This window comes from Haliotis cracherodii, unplaced genomic scaffold, assembly GCF_022045235.1.
Source record: "Haliotis cracherodii isolate W230 unplaced genomic scaffold, xgHalCrac1.p SCAF_2, whole genome shotgun sequence".
NCBI classification, from domain to species: Eukaryota; Metazoa; Mollusca; class Gastropoda; order Lepetellida; family Haliotidae; genus Haliotis; species Haliotis cracherodii.
This window is the reverse complement of record NW_027266275.1, coordinates 21,664,060-21,682,327: the sequence shown is the minus strand read 5'-3', so window position 1 is coordinate 21,682,327 and position 18,268 is coordinate 21,664,060. Positions and strand designations below refer to the sequence as shown.

The 18,268-nt window shown below is 33.2% G+C and overlaps 1 protein-coding gene across 1 annotated transcript in view; it reads left to right on the top strand.

The window, feature by feature from the left end:
* Nucleotides 1–3,968: 3,968 nt before the first annotated feature.
* The window catches only part of LOC139468814 (uncharacterized), a 34,858-nt gene continuing 20,558 nt past the window's right edge, over nucleotides 3,969–18,268 (top strand). Inside the window, exon 1 of the mRNA XM_071250954.1 lies at nucleotides 3,969–4,003. The gene's annotated coding sequence lies outside the window, so the exon portion shown is untranslated. The remainder of the gene's footprint in view (nucleotides 4,004–18,268) is intronic.

Here is an 18,268-nt window from a genome sequence, read left to right as displayed (position 1 = left end):
GAGAAGCTGTTACCAGATCATAAATACACTTCTGTGACGTCATTCTATTTTTTTAACATTCCATTATTTTTTTCAGGAATGGACAGTTGGTTGTCAGTTATTCATTATCTGGAACCAACATTTCAATTAATTTACACTTCAGAAAGACGGAGATGGGTTTTTTTCACATTCAAGTGATTTATTTCAGGTTTGGTCGGAAAACATAATGTCGGTGTCGATGACGCCACAAGCATTCAGACCAAGGCTATATCGCTTGATCTCACCCTAGTGATATCTCCCGTGGAAGACTGTTTTGGATGATAAATACTATATCATGCCCCTAAAGTGCATTTGTTTACATTGAATACAAGATAACGCACGTCTCTAACTTGTACCTATATATATATATACAAATATTTATATACAAAAATGAGGTAAATGTTCACTCGGTGTACATGTAATATATAATAAAATAATAAAGTCTGAATAAATTTAAAATTATAAAAAGTACAAGGCAACCAAAAAATCTCAAGCAAATTCTTTGTCCATCCAAATATTCTTGTACAGAGAGTGTACCATGTGTAAGTAGATGTAACACACCAAGATGCGGCACGTGTAACATCATAGGAGAAGGTACTACTTTCCTTTTTGCAAATGGCAAGGGTTTCAATGTGAAAGCCGACATGAACTGCCGCAGCAAAGATGTGGTGTATGTTATGAGATGTTCGGGATGCGGCGAAAACTACATCGGTGAAACCGGCATGGAATTAAAAGATAGAGTCACTGTACACAAACAGCAGATTAGAGACCCTAATGTTCGATGCTTAGGTGTCAGCAAACACATTGATGATTGCGGAAACGGGAAATTTACTATTTTTCCGTTTTATAAATTGTATACAAGTAACAAGCAGCTGAGACTGGAAAAAGAACAAATGTTTATCCAATTGATGAAACCAAAATTGAACTCTAGAATGTATTAATAGATTTGTCATTTCAATCGTAATTGTTGCACTGTTACTTTACAAATACTGTATATTTAATTCAAAGGTCTCCCTACAATTGTTAAATTACTTGGTGTCGTCGCTGGAGTGTGTAAATACATTATGACGTCACAGTTGTAATTTATGACGTAATCATAAGTATGACGTCATTATATGTCAATGTCAGTTACACTGAAGAGCTGTCATGAGACAGCGAAAGTACTATGTATATGAAACTGATATAAAGAAGATGATGGACTAACGTGGACTTTATTATTTTATTATATATATATATATATATAGAATCTCACAGAGTGTCTTTTGAAATTAAATATATCAATAGAATAAACGTTTAGAACTTGTTTGACGAGTGTCGATGTATTTGATATAAAAATATCACATATTCCAACTATTCAAATCATGTGTGTGTATATAGAATACTAAACGAGCTCCCGTGTCACGAACTTCATAAAATTGGCATTACACTGGAGTGAATTTAGTATTGTATTATATTTATTACTTGCCATTAAGGGCTTTTTTAGAATTTCACTTTCGTGTGTGAATAGGCAGACATCTACGAGATCCACAGCATAATCCAATGTTGTTAAACAGAATAATACTTCAAACACGTCAAAAGTAACGTCATAAGCTCCTCTCTTGAGTATTCTTGATAACGGTGTTAGAACCTACGCCGAAACGTCGCTCTTAATTGTAATAAAGAAGTTGGTCATCCATAAATTCTTATCCTTACTTAGTACTCCAACTTCTCAATGCCTATCAAAGAAGTTACTCCTCTCAGTGATCTATCTGTCGTTGAATAGGCCAAGGGATGTTGAGAGTTTTCAATATTTGTTCGAGAAACTTGTTCCCGCAGTACATAAGCACGCGCTGTGGTACTAAACAAAATAATAAACAATAAACACTTTGCGCGGTCATTATTCAGAAGGAAATATCATAATGTTAAATGAATGTATTACCAAGTGTATTTAAGCTTTGAACTGCCAGGTGTACATGTCGAAAATCAACACGATGCATATGGTATATTTTACGAGTGCTTCGTTGTGTTGGTTTTGCGCCCGAGTTTGCATGATTAGAAAACACATTCCGACTGTCACTTTCATGATCTGGGCCCCGTTCCACAAAGCCATCTTAGCGCTAAGGTGATCGTAACTCCCATACTTTAACACTGGTTTACGACAATCATAGCGCTAAAATCGCTTTGTGGAACGGTGCCCAGGTAAGAGACGCTTTGATTGGTCGGATGAAAGGCCGTTCTGACGTGACCCGTAATGGGATATCCTCAGATCTTTGTTTATCGATAGCGAGAACTAAGATCTGATTTTAATGAGATTGTGTTGCCCCAGGTTTCACGCTCAGCTAAATACGGAACTCGGAATTATATATAAGGTCTAAATAAAATACAGCAAATATATCAATTTTCGTTGTCAGTAAGTGATTGAGTTTGGGTTTGCGCAGCTTTTAGCGATATTACCGTTATATCATGGCGGAGAACACCGGAAATGGGCTTTACAGCGTAAACGCTATGAATAATAGAACCCAGCGAAATGAGGCAACCTTGTAACCACTGGGCTACTTAATCATCCCTTCTCGTTGTTAATTCTACAATTTGTGTTATCCCACCTTACATTAAAATACTAGCTTCTGATTGGTTAAGGAGCGGGTAATTATCTTCCATTGGTGGAGAAATCAATCGGAACACACCTTAGGTAACATAATAATATCTCGCATAAGTGTAGTTTATCCGAATGCATTGGGTAAAGGGAAGCAACTCGGTTCGTTTGCGTCGTCTGCTAGCTGTCAAAATAGCTGAATGAAAGCGCTTTACTCGGTGAAGCATCGGACATATATTCCGGGTTTGTATGAATGAATATCATTAATAAATGATGGCTCGGTTACGCTCACACACCATGTACACCTCGAGATCGGTTTGTAACTTATACAGAACATATGCATGAATTCAGCTCAAGATCATAATTTTTGAAACTCCTCTCTTAAAATACTTTGACCACCAGATTTGGTCTTTTCACCACAGGTGAAACTATTTAATTGTCACTTCAGAGTATAAAGACTGTCTGTGCACCTGAAAGACGGTTATTGTCATTGTTCCATTGTATCATATATGGCCGGACCCGCAAGGATCCCGGTCAGAAGAGATCTTCAGCAACCCATGCTTGTAAGGCGACTATGCTTGTCGTAAGAGGCGACTAACGGGATCGGGTGCTCAGGCTCGCCGACTTGGTTGATGCATATCATCGTATCCCAATTGTCTGGATCGATGCTCATGATGTCAACAACTGGATTGTCTGGTCCAGACTCGATTATTTACGTATCTCAGTGAGAGATAAAGGTATTAATACACGTCCACGTATGTTGTTTGTTGTTTAACGCCGCAATGAGCAATATTCCAGCTATATGACGGAGGTCTGTAAAATAATCGAGTCTGGACAATACAATCTAGTGGCCAATATCATGATCATCGGTCTACGCAGTTGGGATACGATGACATGCATCAACCAAGTCAGCGAGCCTGACCCTCCGATCCCGTCAGTCGCCTCTTACGACAGGCATAGTTGCATTTTACGGCAAGCATGGGTTGATGAAGACCTATTCTACCCCGTATCTTCACGGGTACAGCACATTTAAAAATCTTAAACTGAGTAACACTAAGAATTTGGCTGATCAAAGAGAAGTAAGTACGAAATTAAGTTTTAATGCAGATATTTAACACGAATAAATTCACTTATAAATAGGTGCAATAATAGCAATATTTACATACCTCTGTCATATATGTTCATAGCCCCTTGAATGCTCTTTTATGTCATGACCTGTGCAATGAAAGCACATTTGGCGGCCAAATGATACGTACATGTCAAACTATGGTCAAATGGGCCTCGGAAGACACGTTGATTTCCTAACATGCATAAATTTGGGAAACACCATCCTTTCGTGTGGTGGTGGCACAATCAGCATCGTGTTCTAATGTTAGATCAAAATGGCTGCCTCCATTGAGTCGTAGAAAGACCGTAGGTATCCTCCTTATCATTTTGAAAATATTCAATAACTAGATTGTGTTCTCAATTACCTTACTAGTTATTGATTGTTTTTTTTCTTTAGTTGTTGCTTCACACACTCTTTTGCGAATGAATCACGTGTATAATAACAACAATGTCATTAAAATCACATCCGATTTTAATTACATTGATTTCATAATATGATGGAGATTATATGTTACAGTGAATGGTTAAGAATGTAATAATCTCTTTATCATCCATATTATCATCCATCCGTGACGGTCCGGGTTAGAATAGCAACCCATGTTTGTCGTAAGCGGCTGTAGCGACCAGAACTGGGATAAACACCGTAGAGAATTATATCTCTGGCATGCAACTATGTGTTTGATTGACAAACATTTAATAAGAGCAAAATCATCTGCACTTCTTGTGTTTTGTATTTTTACTCCGTTCTGCAAAGTGCGCCAATGGCAATGCTACTGACTCGATGTCCGACATTTGCAGCTAAATATAGCAGTGTATAAAAGTGGTAATGCGGAACTAAAGCGGAATACAATTTCTTCTTTTTATGCATATCGCTCATGACAAAATGCAATTCCTATAAAAATGGTCGTGTTGCTTATTATCTGTAATTACTGCCCATTGCCATGTTTAATTTCTAACCATGATATCACTCCCAAATGTATTATTTAATTGTCTATCATATGATAACCTTTGTGAGGTGGTGACATGTTTAATAACAGAGTAAATTTTCTGTTAAATAGCTATCTTGGCCACTTCTGAACACAGTGTTTCCTACAAAATAGCAAAAGCCAAATGAAAATAAAATTATTCTCTAATTTATGTATTTTAAAGTTGTTATGCCACTCATTGGTGGGGATACAAGCGTAATAATTCAAGTTCCTAGGATGTTTGTGTTATGCAATTTTGCAAGAGTTATGAGAGTTGGACATATTTCTTCTCATACACAGTAAAACAGCAGGTAAATGTCTAGGAATAAATACTCATGACATCGTACAATATGCCATGATGTTTACAAAATATATGTGGGAGGGTATGTACATCAATATAATAATATTAATTATTTTGAATATAACTAAGTGTGTCATTAAACATCAAACAATGAATACTCAACATGTCAGAGTTGAAAGGGGTACAGTTAAATTTGTACTGTTCAAGGGATTTCTAAGCAACAACACCTCACAGCCCTCTGGCAACTGATGTGTGTATTTTTGTTCGAATTCTCAAGTCCAAAGTCATTTTTTGTAAATATTACTATCATTATCATGTTAGATTTTAGTGGTAACAATTATTAAAAATCACTCCATTTGATTATTGTGTACATGATGATAAAAGCAACTATTTTCTTATATTAATGGAGGAGGTACATGTAACTGCTTCCAGGCATAGCAGATGCAGGATGTGAGAAAGTTTGTGCTTCATCTTATCAAAGGAACATTAAAAAATAAAAGAAACTAATTACATATAGAAATATTAGAGTAGAAATTGTTGAAAAAGATTTCTCTTGTTAAAAAAAGATTTCTTTAATGTTGCTTTGATTCAACCACCACCCTATTCTTTTTCTCATTGTTTTAAAGGAAAAAATACATACATGCATATGTAATACCCGGTATGACAAAATCTCCTTCCTGGTCAGTATTAAAATAACTGGGAAACTCATTGAACCATTCCTGGTAGCTTATTGACATAAAAACGTTGAAGCTTTCATAACCGTTTTGCCAGCAAAATGTCCTCATATTTCTGGGGAGACCATATGGAATCTAAATGATATTATTTAATAGGATTGAAATATTTAGAAAGGTTTCAAAATTACCAACTTAAGACAGATAACATATATTTAATAAACCCATTACTAATAGAGAACTGAACTTGTTATCTCATGCTCTGTCATCATTGACATTAAAATTTGCAAGACAAAGCAACAGTAAGAGTTATCCTCCCTTTACAACTTGATCAAAATGGTCGTCTGGTCCTTGCTGTTGAAGGCCAAGTGGCTGAAGTTTCTAAAATAATATTTCTTTGAAAGACGAGAATGTGTAGGTAAGTCATTATACCTTTACTTTTCACCTTTTTTCTGTGGTTTCTATCAAGGCAGGTACAGACCTAGCACAATGTCATGCATTGTGCAGTCAGTCCCTCCATGATGATCAATTAGCCTATTACAGCTGTGAAGGGGACGAAGCTTTTTTTAAAACTATGTAGTTTCATATGCACAGCTTATTGTCAATGTACATGTTTCTCAAAGGTTGTAAATGTGAATGACAATGTTCAGAAAACAGATTCCTTTCATTCTTGAAAGCATAACATTTATGCCACTTCTGGTTGAGGGGATGTGAGTAATAATATAGTCAACAATCTCTTAACATTAGCAATTTTGACCCATAGCATTCAGATTCTCCTCACAAGTTTGAAATGTTATTTACTATCGTCAGCCAAGAAGAAATCTTAAGATTTCATTAATAGTAGATTTTAAAGGTGTTATCCTATTTCTGGTCAAGGTTATATGAATAATAATATACCGGTAGTAATAAAAATCTTTTAAAATTAGAAATCTTGACTCAAAGTGTTGAGGCTTTGCTCACATCTTTGAAATGTTATTTACTATCATCAGCCAAGAAGAAATCTTAAGATTTCATGAATTGTAGATTTTAAAGATGTTATCCCATTTCTGGTCGGGGTGATATGAATGATAATATAGTAAAAAAAATCTTTTTCAGATTAGAAATCTTGACTCATAGTGTTGAGGCTTTGCTCACAGGTTTGAAATGTTATTTACTGTCATCAGCCAAGAAGAAATCTTAAGATTTCATTAATTGTAGATTTTAAAGGTGTTATCCCATTTCTGGTCAAAGTTATATGAATAATAATAATATAATTAAAAAAATCTCTTAAAATTAGAAATCTTGACTCAAAGTGTTGAGGCTTTACTCACAGGTTTGAAATGTTATTTACTATCATCAGCCAAGAAGAAATCTTAAGATTTCATTAATTGTAGATTTTAAAGGTGTTATCCCATTTCTGGTCAAGGGCAGATGAGTGATGATATAGTAAAAAATCTCTTAAAATTAGAGGGGGCACAGGTGGCCGTGTCGTCTAAGGCCCCGCGATTCACTGTGCAGAGTTGCGTCCCTTGGATCCGCCAGCAACCTATGATGGTTGGTTCAAATCCCGGTTCACCCCAATAATGCTTCTAGGTTTGTCAGCACCATCACTTCGGGCTTTCCTCCCACATTAAGCTGACACACCGTGATATAACTGGAATAATGTTAAAAGCGGTGTTAAACCCAACTCACTTAAAAATTAGAAATATTGACCCATTGCATTCAGATTCTGCTCACAAGCTAGAAATGTGCTTTGCTATCAGCAGCCAAGAGAAAATCTTAAGATTCCATTAATTGTAGATTTTAAAGGCGTTATCCCATTTCTGGTCAAGGTTATATGAATAATAATATGGTAGAAAATCTCTTAGAATTAGAAATATTGACCCATTGATTTCAGATTCTGCTCACAAGTTACAAATGTTATTTACTATCAGTAGTCATGAAGAAATCTTCAGATTCTGTTAACTGAAGATTTTATAGGTGTTATCTCATTTCTGGTCTAGGGGATATGAGTAATAAAACAGCAAAAAATCTTTTAAAATTAAAAATATTGGTCAATAGCATTCAGATTCTGCTCACAAGTTAGAAATGTGATTTACCATCAGTAGCCAAAAGAAAATCTTAAGATTACCTTAATTGTAGAGTTTAAAGGTGTTATCCCATTTCTGGTCAAGGCAAGATAAGTAAGGATATAGTCAAAAATCTCTTAAAATTAGAAATATTGACCCAAAGCACTCAAATTCTGCTCACAAGTTTGAAATATGATTTACTATCATCAGCCAAAAGAAAATCTTAAGATTCTATTATTTGTCTAGTTTGTAGGTTTTATCCCATTTCCGGTCAAGGTTATATGAATGATAATATAAATTTTAGTAAAAAAAATCTCTTAAAATTAGAAATCTTGACTCATAGCCTTCAGGCTTTGCTCACAGGTTTGAAATGTGATTTACTATCATCAGCCAAGAAGAAACCTTAAGATTCCATTAAGTGTAGATTTTATAGGTGTTATCCCATTTCTGGTCAAGGTGATATGAGTATTAATATAGTAGAAAATCTCTTAAAATTAGAAACACTGACCCATTACATTAAGATTCTGTCCACAAGTGTGAAATATTATCAACTATCATCAACCAAGAAGAAATCTTAAGATTCCATTAATTGTAGATTTTAAAGGCATTATCCCACTTCTGTCAAGGTGATATGAGTCATAAAATAGTCAAAAATCTCTTACAATTAGAAATATTGACCTATTAAATTAAGATTCAGTCCACAAGTGTGAAATATTATTTACTATCATCAACCGACAAGAAATCTTAAGATTCCATTAATTGTAGATTTTAAAGGCATTATCCCACTTCTGGTCAAGGTGATATAAGTCATAAAATAGTCAAAAATCTCTTAAAGTTAGAAATATTGGCCTATTACATTAAGATTCTGTCCACAAGTATGAAATATTATTTACTATCATCAACCGACAAGAAATCTTTAGATTCCATTAATTGTAGATTTTAAAGGCATTATCCCACTTCTGGTCAAGGTGATATGAGTCATGATATAGTCAAAAATCTCTTAAAATTAGAAATATTGACCCATTACATAAAGATTCTGCTCACAAGTGTGAAATGTTATTTACTATCATCAACCGACAAGAAATCTTAAGATTCCATTAATTGTAGATTTTAAAGGCATTATCCCACTTCTTGTCAAGGTGATATGAGTCATAAAATAGTCAAAAATCTCTTAAAGTTAGAAATATTGGCCTATTACATTAAGATTCTGTCCACAAGTGTGAAATATGATTTACTATCATCAACCAAGAAGAAATCTTTAGATTTCATTAATTGTAGATTTTAAAGGCATTATCCCACTTCTGGTCAAGGTGATATGAGTCATAATATAGTCAAAAATCTCTTAAAATTAGAAATATTGACCCATTACATTAAGATTCTGTCCACAAGTGTGAAATATTATCAACTATCATCAACCAAGAAGAAATCTTAAGATTCCATTAATTGTAGATTTTAAAGGCATTATCCCACTTCTGTCAAGGTGATACGAGTCATAAAATAGTCAAGAATCTCTTACAATTAGAAATATTGACCTATTACATTAAGATTCAGTCCACAAGTGTGAAATATTATTTACTATCATCAACCGACAAGAAATCTTAAGATTCCATTAATTGTAGATTTTAAAGGCATTATCCCACTTCTGGTCAAGGTGATATGAGTCATAAAATAGTCAAAAATCTCTTAAAGTTAGAAATATTGGCCTATTACATTAAGATTCTGCTCACAAGTTACAAATGTTATTTACTATCAGTAGTCATGAAGAAATCTTCAGATTCTGTTAACTGAAGATTTTATAGGTGTTATCTCATTTCTGGTCTAGGGGATATGAGTAATAAAACAGCAAAAAATCTTTTAAAATTAAAAATATTGGTCAATAGCATTCAGATTCTGCTCACAAGTTAGAAATGTGATTTACCATCAGTAGCCAAAAGAAAATCTTAAGATTACCTTAATTGTAGAGTTTAAAGGTGTTATCCCATTTCTGGTCAAGGCAAGATAAGTAAGGATATAGTCAAAAATCTCTTAAAATTAGAAATATTGACCCAAAGCACTCAAATTCTGCTCACAAGTTTGAAATATGATTTACTATCATCAGCCAAAAGAAAATCTTAAGATTCTATTATTTGTCTAGTTTGTAGGTTTTATCCCATTTCCGGTCAAGGTTATATGAATGATAATATAAATTTTAGTAAAAAAAATCTCTTAAAATTAGAAATCTTGACTCATAGCCTTCAGGCTTTGCTCACAGGTTTGAAATGTGATTTACTATCATCAGCCAAGAAGAAACCTTAAGATTCCATTAAGTGTAGATTTTATAGGTGTTATCCCATTTCTGGTCAAGGTGATATGAGTATTAATATAGTAGAAAATCTCTTAAAATTAGAAACACTGACCCATTACATTAAGATTCTGTCCACAAGTGTGAAATATTATCAACTATCATCAACCAAGAAGAAATCTTAAGATTCCATTAATTGTAGATTTTAAAGGCATTATCCCACTTCTGTCAAGGTGATATGAGTCATAAAATAGTCAAAAATCTCTTACAATTAGAAATATTGACCTATTAAATTAAGATTCAGTCCACAAGTGTGAAATATTATTTACTATCATCAACCGACAAGAAATCTTAAGATTCCATTAATTGTAGATTTTAAAGGCATTATCCCACTTCTGGTCAAGGTGATATAAGTCATAAAATAGTCAAAAATCTCTTAAAGTTAGAAATATTGGCCTATTACATTAAGATTCTGTCCACAAGTATGAAATATTATTTACTATCATCAACCGACAAGAAATCTTTAGATTCCATTAATTGTAGATTTTAAAGGCATTATCCCACTTCTGTCAAGGTGATACGAGTCATAAAATAGTCAAGAATCTCTTACAATTAGAAATATTGACCTATTACATTAAGATTCAGTCCACAAGTGTGAAATATTATTTACTATCATCAACCGACAAGAAATCTTAAGATTCCATTAATTGTAGATTTTAAAGGCATTATCCCACTTCTGGTCAAGGTGATATGAGTCATAAAATAGTCAAAAATCTCTTAAAGTTAGAAATATTGGCCTATTACATTAAGATTCTGTCCACAAGTGTGAAATATTATTTACTATCATCAACCGACAAGAAATCTTTAGATTCCATTAATTGTAGATTTTAAAGGCATTATCCCACTTCTGGTCAAGGTGATATGAGTCATAATATAGTCAAAAATCTCTTAAAATTAGAAATATTGACCCATTACATAAAGATTCTGCTCACAAGTGTGAAATGTTATTTACTATCATCAACCGACAAGAAATCTTAAGATTCCATTAATTGTAGATTTTAAAGGCATTATCCCACTTCTGGTCAAGGTGATATGAGTCATAAAATAGTCAAAAATCTCTTAAAGTTAGAAATATTGGCCTATTACATTAAGATTCTGTCCACAAGTGTGAAATATGATTTACTATCATCAACCAAGAAGAAATCTTTAGATTCCATTAATTGTAGATTTTAAAGGCATTATCCCACTTCTGGTCAAGGTGATATGAGTCATAATATAGTCAAAAATCTCTTAAAATTAGAAATATTGACCCATTACATAAAGATTCTGCTCACAAGTGTGAAATGTTATTTACTATCATCAACCGACAAGAAATCTTAAGATTCCATTAATTGTAGATTTTAAAGGCATTATCCCACTTCTGGTCAAGGTGATATGAGTCATAAAATAGTCAAAAATCTCTTAAAATTAGAAATACTGACCCATTACATTTAGACCTTTGTTAATAGGTTTGAAATGTTATTTACTATCATCAACCAACAAGAAATTAGAAATCTTGACTCAAAGTATTCAGGCTTTGCTCACAGGCTAGAAATGTTATTTACTATCACCAGCCAAGAAGAAATATTAAGATTCCATTATTTGTCAACTTTATAGACTATAAAAATCTCTTAAACTTAGAAATATTAACCCATAGCATTCAGAATCTCCTCACAAGATAGAAATGTGATTTACTATCCGCAGCCAAAAGAAAATCTTCAGATTCCGTTAACTGTAGATTTTAAAGGCATTATCCCACTTCTGGTCAAGGTGATATGAGTCATGATATAGTCAAAAATCTCTTAAAATTAGAAATATTGACCCATTACATAAAGATTCTGCTCACAAGTGTGAAATGTTATTTACTATCATCAACCGACAAGAAATCTTAAGATTCCATTAATTGTAGATTTTAAAGGCATTATCCCACTTCTTGTCAAGGTGATATGAGTCATAAAATAGTCAAAAATCTCTTAAAGTTAGAAATATTGGCCTATTACATTAAGATTCTGTCCACAAGTGTGAAATATGATTTACTATCATCAACCAAGAAGAAATCTTTAGATTTCATTAATTGTAGATTTTAAAGGCATTATCCCACTTCTGGTCAAGGTGATATGAGTCATAATATAGTCAAAAATCTCTTAAAATTAGAAATATTGACCCATTACATTAAGATTCTGTCCACAAGTGTGAAATATTATCAACTATCATCAACCAAGAAGAAATCTTAAGATTCCATTAATTGTAGATTTTAAAGGCATTATCCCACTTCTGTCAAGGTGATACGAGTCATAAAATAGTCAAGAATCTCTTACAATTAGAAATATTGACCTATTACATTAAGATTCAGTCCACAAGTGTGAAATATTATTTACTATCATCAACCGACAAGAAATCTTAAGATTCCATTAATTGTAGATTTTAAAGGCATTATCCCACTTCTGGTCAAGGTGATATGAGTCATAAAATAGTCAAAAATCTCTTAAAGTTAGAAATATTGGCCTATTACATTAAGATTCTGTCCACAAGTGTGAAATATTATTTACTATCATCAACCGACAAGAAATCTTTAGATTCCATTAATTGTAGATTTTAAAGGCATTATCCCACTTCTGGTCAAGGTGATATGAGTCATAATATAGTCAAAAATCTCTTAAAATTAGAAATATTGACCCATTACATAAAGATTCTGCTCACAAGTGTGAAATGTTATTTACTATCATCAACCGACAAGAAATCTTAAGATTCCATTAATTGTAGATTTTAAAGGCATTATCCCACTTCTGGTCAAGGTGATATGAGTCATAAAATAGTCAAAAATCTCTTAAAGTTAGAAATATTGGCCTATTACATTAAGATTCTGTCCACAAGTGTGAAATATGATTTACTATCATCAACCAAGAAGAAATCTTTAGATTCCATTAATTGTAGATTTTAAAGGCATTATCCCACTTCTGGTCAAGGTGATATGAGTCATAATATAGTCAAAAATCTCTTAAAATTAGAAATATTGACCCATTACATAAAGATTCTGCTCACAAGTGTGAAATGTTATTTACTATCATCAACCGACAAGAAATCTTAAGATTCCATTAATTGTAGATTTTAAAGGCATTATCCCACTTCTGGTCAAGGTGATATGAGTCATAAAATAGTCAAAAATCTCTTAAAATTAGAAATACTGACCCATTACATTTAGACCTTTGTTAATAGGTTTGAAATGTTATTTACTATCATCAACCAACAAGAAATTAGAAATCTTGACTCAAAGTATTCAGGCTTTGCTCACAGGCTAGAAATGTTATTTACTATCACCAGCCAAGAAGAAATATTAAGATTCCATTATTTGTCAACTTTATAGACTATAAAAATCTCTTAAACTTAGAAATATTAACCCATAGCATTCAGAATCTCCTCACAAGATAGAAATGTGATTTACTATCCGCAGCCAAAAGAAAATCTTCAGATTCCGTTAACTGTAGATTTTATAGGTGTTATCCCATTTCTGGTCGAGGGGATATGAGTAATAAAATAGCAAAAAATCTCTTAAAATTAGAAATATTGACCCATAACACTCAGGTTCTGCTCACAAGTTTGAAATGTGATTTACTATCATCAGCCAAGAAGAAATCTTAACATTCCATTAAGTGTAGATTGTATGATGATATTGTGTATAAAATGTCCTAGGTTGATTATGACCTGTGAACATCTGTATAGATTGATGTATTACCACCTTCCATCGAAATGTGTATTTGTCTATTTCTAGACTTGCTAAAGCCAAACTGGGGAAAGTGGAAATTGATAGTTTATACTGAAGGGTTCATTGGTCTGTTGAGGGCTCAAACAACTGAATACAGGCGAGCTACTGCTAGCACTGACCTGACACACTAGCCATAAACATTTCACAAGATGATTCCCTAATTACTACTGACTAGTTGTCTGTTCAGATCTCTTACTGCTCAGGAGATTGTTGATACTTGAATTCCAAGGAGGAACTATCTCTATGAAGGGTGTGAGAACCTCAGTGTAAATTTAAGCAAGGTCATAAGCTCATATTGTTAATGTTGTAGCAGAAAAAATTAATTTTACTTTACTGGAATTATTTGAATTATACCTTGCTTCAAACCATCCATTCTGTCATTAGCCTTAGATATGTACGAACCCATGTAATCCTGTGACACATTAAAAGCTGCTTCTTCAGCTCTCATTCTGTTTGATAAGAAATTGATATGTTGTCGTATTATGTTCACGTCACTGTCAGGGCGGCACCAAATAAATTGTGTGAGAATTCACCAATAAAAGGTAGCAATGCTCTCTTGGAGCGAGTTTGAGAACCAACAATTTGACCTTGAAGAATAATGTTTCTGATCAAAGTAACCCCTCCTAACATGTCTTTGAAAGTGTCGTCATGTACGCGATAAGTTAAATTCAATATAGCACTCATATTTTCATCACAGGACATATGATTCGCCTGAAGACTAATTCTTACTAATACTTTGTGCACCATGTCTGAACTCCTGAAGCAAAGACAAAAAGAAACTATTCTGCCTGACATAGATTATCAATATGTACATTTTACCTCAACATTCAAGTAGATCTCTACATTAACTATGGTAATAAGTCTTCCATGAGACGAAGACGTGTTGCTTGCATTTGCAGCCAGAGGTGGACACACACACTATTGATTTGTAAATTGACATTTTGGCATGTTCATGTTTTTTATGAAATCACACATTTTCTGAAGTCAATCAATCAATCTTTATTGTATGAAAGGCCATTGGCCCATATACACATACAGATAAACAATATCATTTACAGCTGTACAGCGCATTATATAATTATTGGATAACTAATATGATGCTTGACATGTAATAGAGGTATTGTAATAACAGTGGTAATAACCACAGTGGCAGCAGTAGTAGTATAAAATACAAAAGGAATGGAATGGAAATATGAAGTTTTACGTCGCAAAGGCTTGCAGCCATAGCACGACGTTCAATACAAAAGGATCTATCAGTAATATACTCATCATGTCATGACAATTTGACAATTTAAATGTATATGCATTTCTAGTAGAAACAAACAGACAAAATTGAAATGTAGATACTCCTGATCTAGATGCGAAATTTTCAAAACAACTAATTATTTCTGGACATATCGGATTTACTAAGTAATTTACTACGCACTCGTAGACTTTGATAGATGTATTGTAATATCTTAGTTAATCTTTGACTAGGGATACCATTAAAAGATAATATTTTGTTCATGGAATAGTGGTTCTTAGTGATATCAGGCATATATTTCAATCTTAGGTTGTCGTAAATTGGACATATAAACAAAAAGTGTAATTTGTTTTCAATATGGTTTTCGCAGAATGGACAAAAACGCATATCCTTAGGAATAGAGGAGAAGCGACCCCTGTTGCACATAAAATCATTTAACCCTAGCGAGTTTAATAAATGTGTCTCTAATTTTTCTCTCTGTTATAGTATGCAGGTAAACCTCTGGTGTTAGACAATATTTAAAGGTTTTATAGACGTCGTAGCGTGTACTGTTATCTAGTGACGACATCCAGTTTTGAGTAAACATATCAATTGCTACCTGCTTAAAAGAGCTAAGAAAATACATTTTGTCTCCAACGCTTTGATTTAGCCAAACATATCCAAATCCGTGAGAGAAGAGTAAATGCTTAATGTTTGATGCCCAGGTTACGTAACCAACACTATCACGATAGACAAGCATTTCGTAGCATTTTCTTGGGATTCGTTCCCGCGACATCTCTGTTATTTTAAGCCAGTATCTGAGTAAACATAAATATGAACAAATATATAACGGGTATCTACCACATTCGCCATAGACCATATGACTTGGAGCTGATTCAGAAACATTTAGAATGACAAATTAAACCATTTGAACATTTACAGGAGTCTTTTATCTGTTGCAAACAGAAATTGTTTCAGATTTGGTAAAAAACATAACTTTGCATTAAATCTTATTTAATGTCACAGGAACTTTTGTTGTTCAGTATATATCATTACTTATATGGCCTCGACCAGAAAAAGGGAGAACACCTGTAAAATCTACAGTTAATGGAATCTTTAGATTTTCTTTCAGCTGATGATAGTAAATAACATTTCAAACTTGTGGACAGAATCTGAATGTAATGGGTCAATATTTCTAATTTTATGAGATTTTATACTGTATTATCATATAATGGGTAGGTTTCTCAGCAGAATAAAGCCAGTGGATAAAAACGATATCCGTTGGGGTCATATGCGGATAGAGATGCAAATATCAAAGGTCAAGTTGGGACTACTTTCACTGTTTATAAACAAACATGGCATCGCCCTTGTCATTCGGCGATCAAGTCAGAATTAACCATCGGGAATCTGGAGAAATATCAATTACTATGTATTTAACAAGCCAAGGCTCGCTAAATACAATGTTTATTCCTAATACAGGATATTTACCATCCCAAAACACACTCGCGTGATAACCTCTATTTATCACTCATATCACCTCAACCAAAAGGGGGGGCGGTCGGGTAGCCAAGTGGTTAAAACATTGGCTCGTGACGCCGAATACCTGGGTTGATTCCCAATATGGGTACAATGAGTGAAGCCCATTTCTGGTGTCCCCCAGTGATATTGCTGGAATATTGCTAAAAGCAGCATAAAACCATAGTAACTTACTCGCTCAACCATAAATGGAATAACACCTTTAAAATCTACAGTTGGAATCTTAAGATTTGTTCTCGGCTGATGATAATAAATAACATTTCGCACTTGTGAGTAGAATGTGAATGCAATGGGTTAATACTGTTAATTTTACAAGATTTTTGACTATATTAAGACTCATATTGCCTCGACCATAAATGGAATAATGCCATTAAAATCTACAATTAATGGAATCTTAAGATTTCTTCAGGACTACTGATAGTAAATTCTTGTGAGCAGAATCTGAATGCAATGGGTCAATATTTCTAATTTTAAGAGATTTTTGACTATTTTATGACTCATATCACCTTGACCAGAAGTGGGATAATGCCTTTAAAATCTACAGTTAATGGAATCTTAAGATTTCTTGTTAGTTGATGATAGTAAATAACATTTCACACTTGTGAGCAGAATCTGAATGCAATGGGTCAATATTTCTAATTTTAAGAGATTTTTTACTATAAAATGACTCGTATCACCTTGACCAGAAGTGGGATAATGCCTTTAAAATCTACAATTAATGGAATCTAAAGATTTCTTGTCGGTTGATGGTAGTAAATAATATTTTGCTCTTGTGGACAGAATCTTAATGTAATGGGTCAATATTTCTAATTTTAAGAGATTTTTGACTATATTATGACTCATATCACCTTGACAAGAAGTGGGATAATGCCTTTAAAATCTACAATTAATGGAATCTTAAGATTTCTTGTCGGTTGATGATAGTAAATAACATTTCAAACCTATGAACAAAGGTCTAAATGTAATGGGTCAGTATTTCTAATTTTAATTGATTTTTTACTATATTATGACTCATATCACCTTGACAAGAAGTGGGATAATGCCTTTAAAATCTACAATTAATGGAATCTTAAGATTTCTTGTCGGTTGATGATAGTAAATATCATTTCAAACCTATGAACAAAGGTCTAAATGTAATGGGTCAGTATTTCTAATTTTAAGAGATTTTTGACTATATTATGACTCATATCACCTTGACAAGAAGTGGGATAATGCCTTTAAAATCTACAATTAATGGAATCTTAAGATTTCTTGTCGGTTGATGATAGTAAATAACATTTCAAACCTATGAACAAAGGTGTAAATGTAATGGGTCAGTATTTCTAATTTTAAGAGATTTTTGACTATTTTATGACTCATATCACCTTGACCAGAAGTGGGATAATGCCTTTAAAATCTACAATTAATGGAATCTTAAGATTTCTTGTCGGTTGATGATAGTAAAGAATATTTCACACTTGTGGTCAGAATCTTAATGTAATAGGCCAATATTTCTAACTTTAAGAGATTTTTGACTATTTTATGACTCATATCACCTTGACCAGAAGTGGGATAATGCCTTTAAAATCTACAATTAATGGAATCTTAAGATTTCTTGTCGGTTGATGATAGTAAATAACATTTCACACTTGTGAGCAGAATCTTTATGTAATGGGTCAGTATTTCTAATTTTAAGAGATTTTTGACTATATCATGACTCATATCACCTTGACCAGAAGTGGGATAATGCCTTTAAAATCTACAAT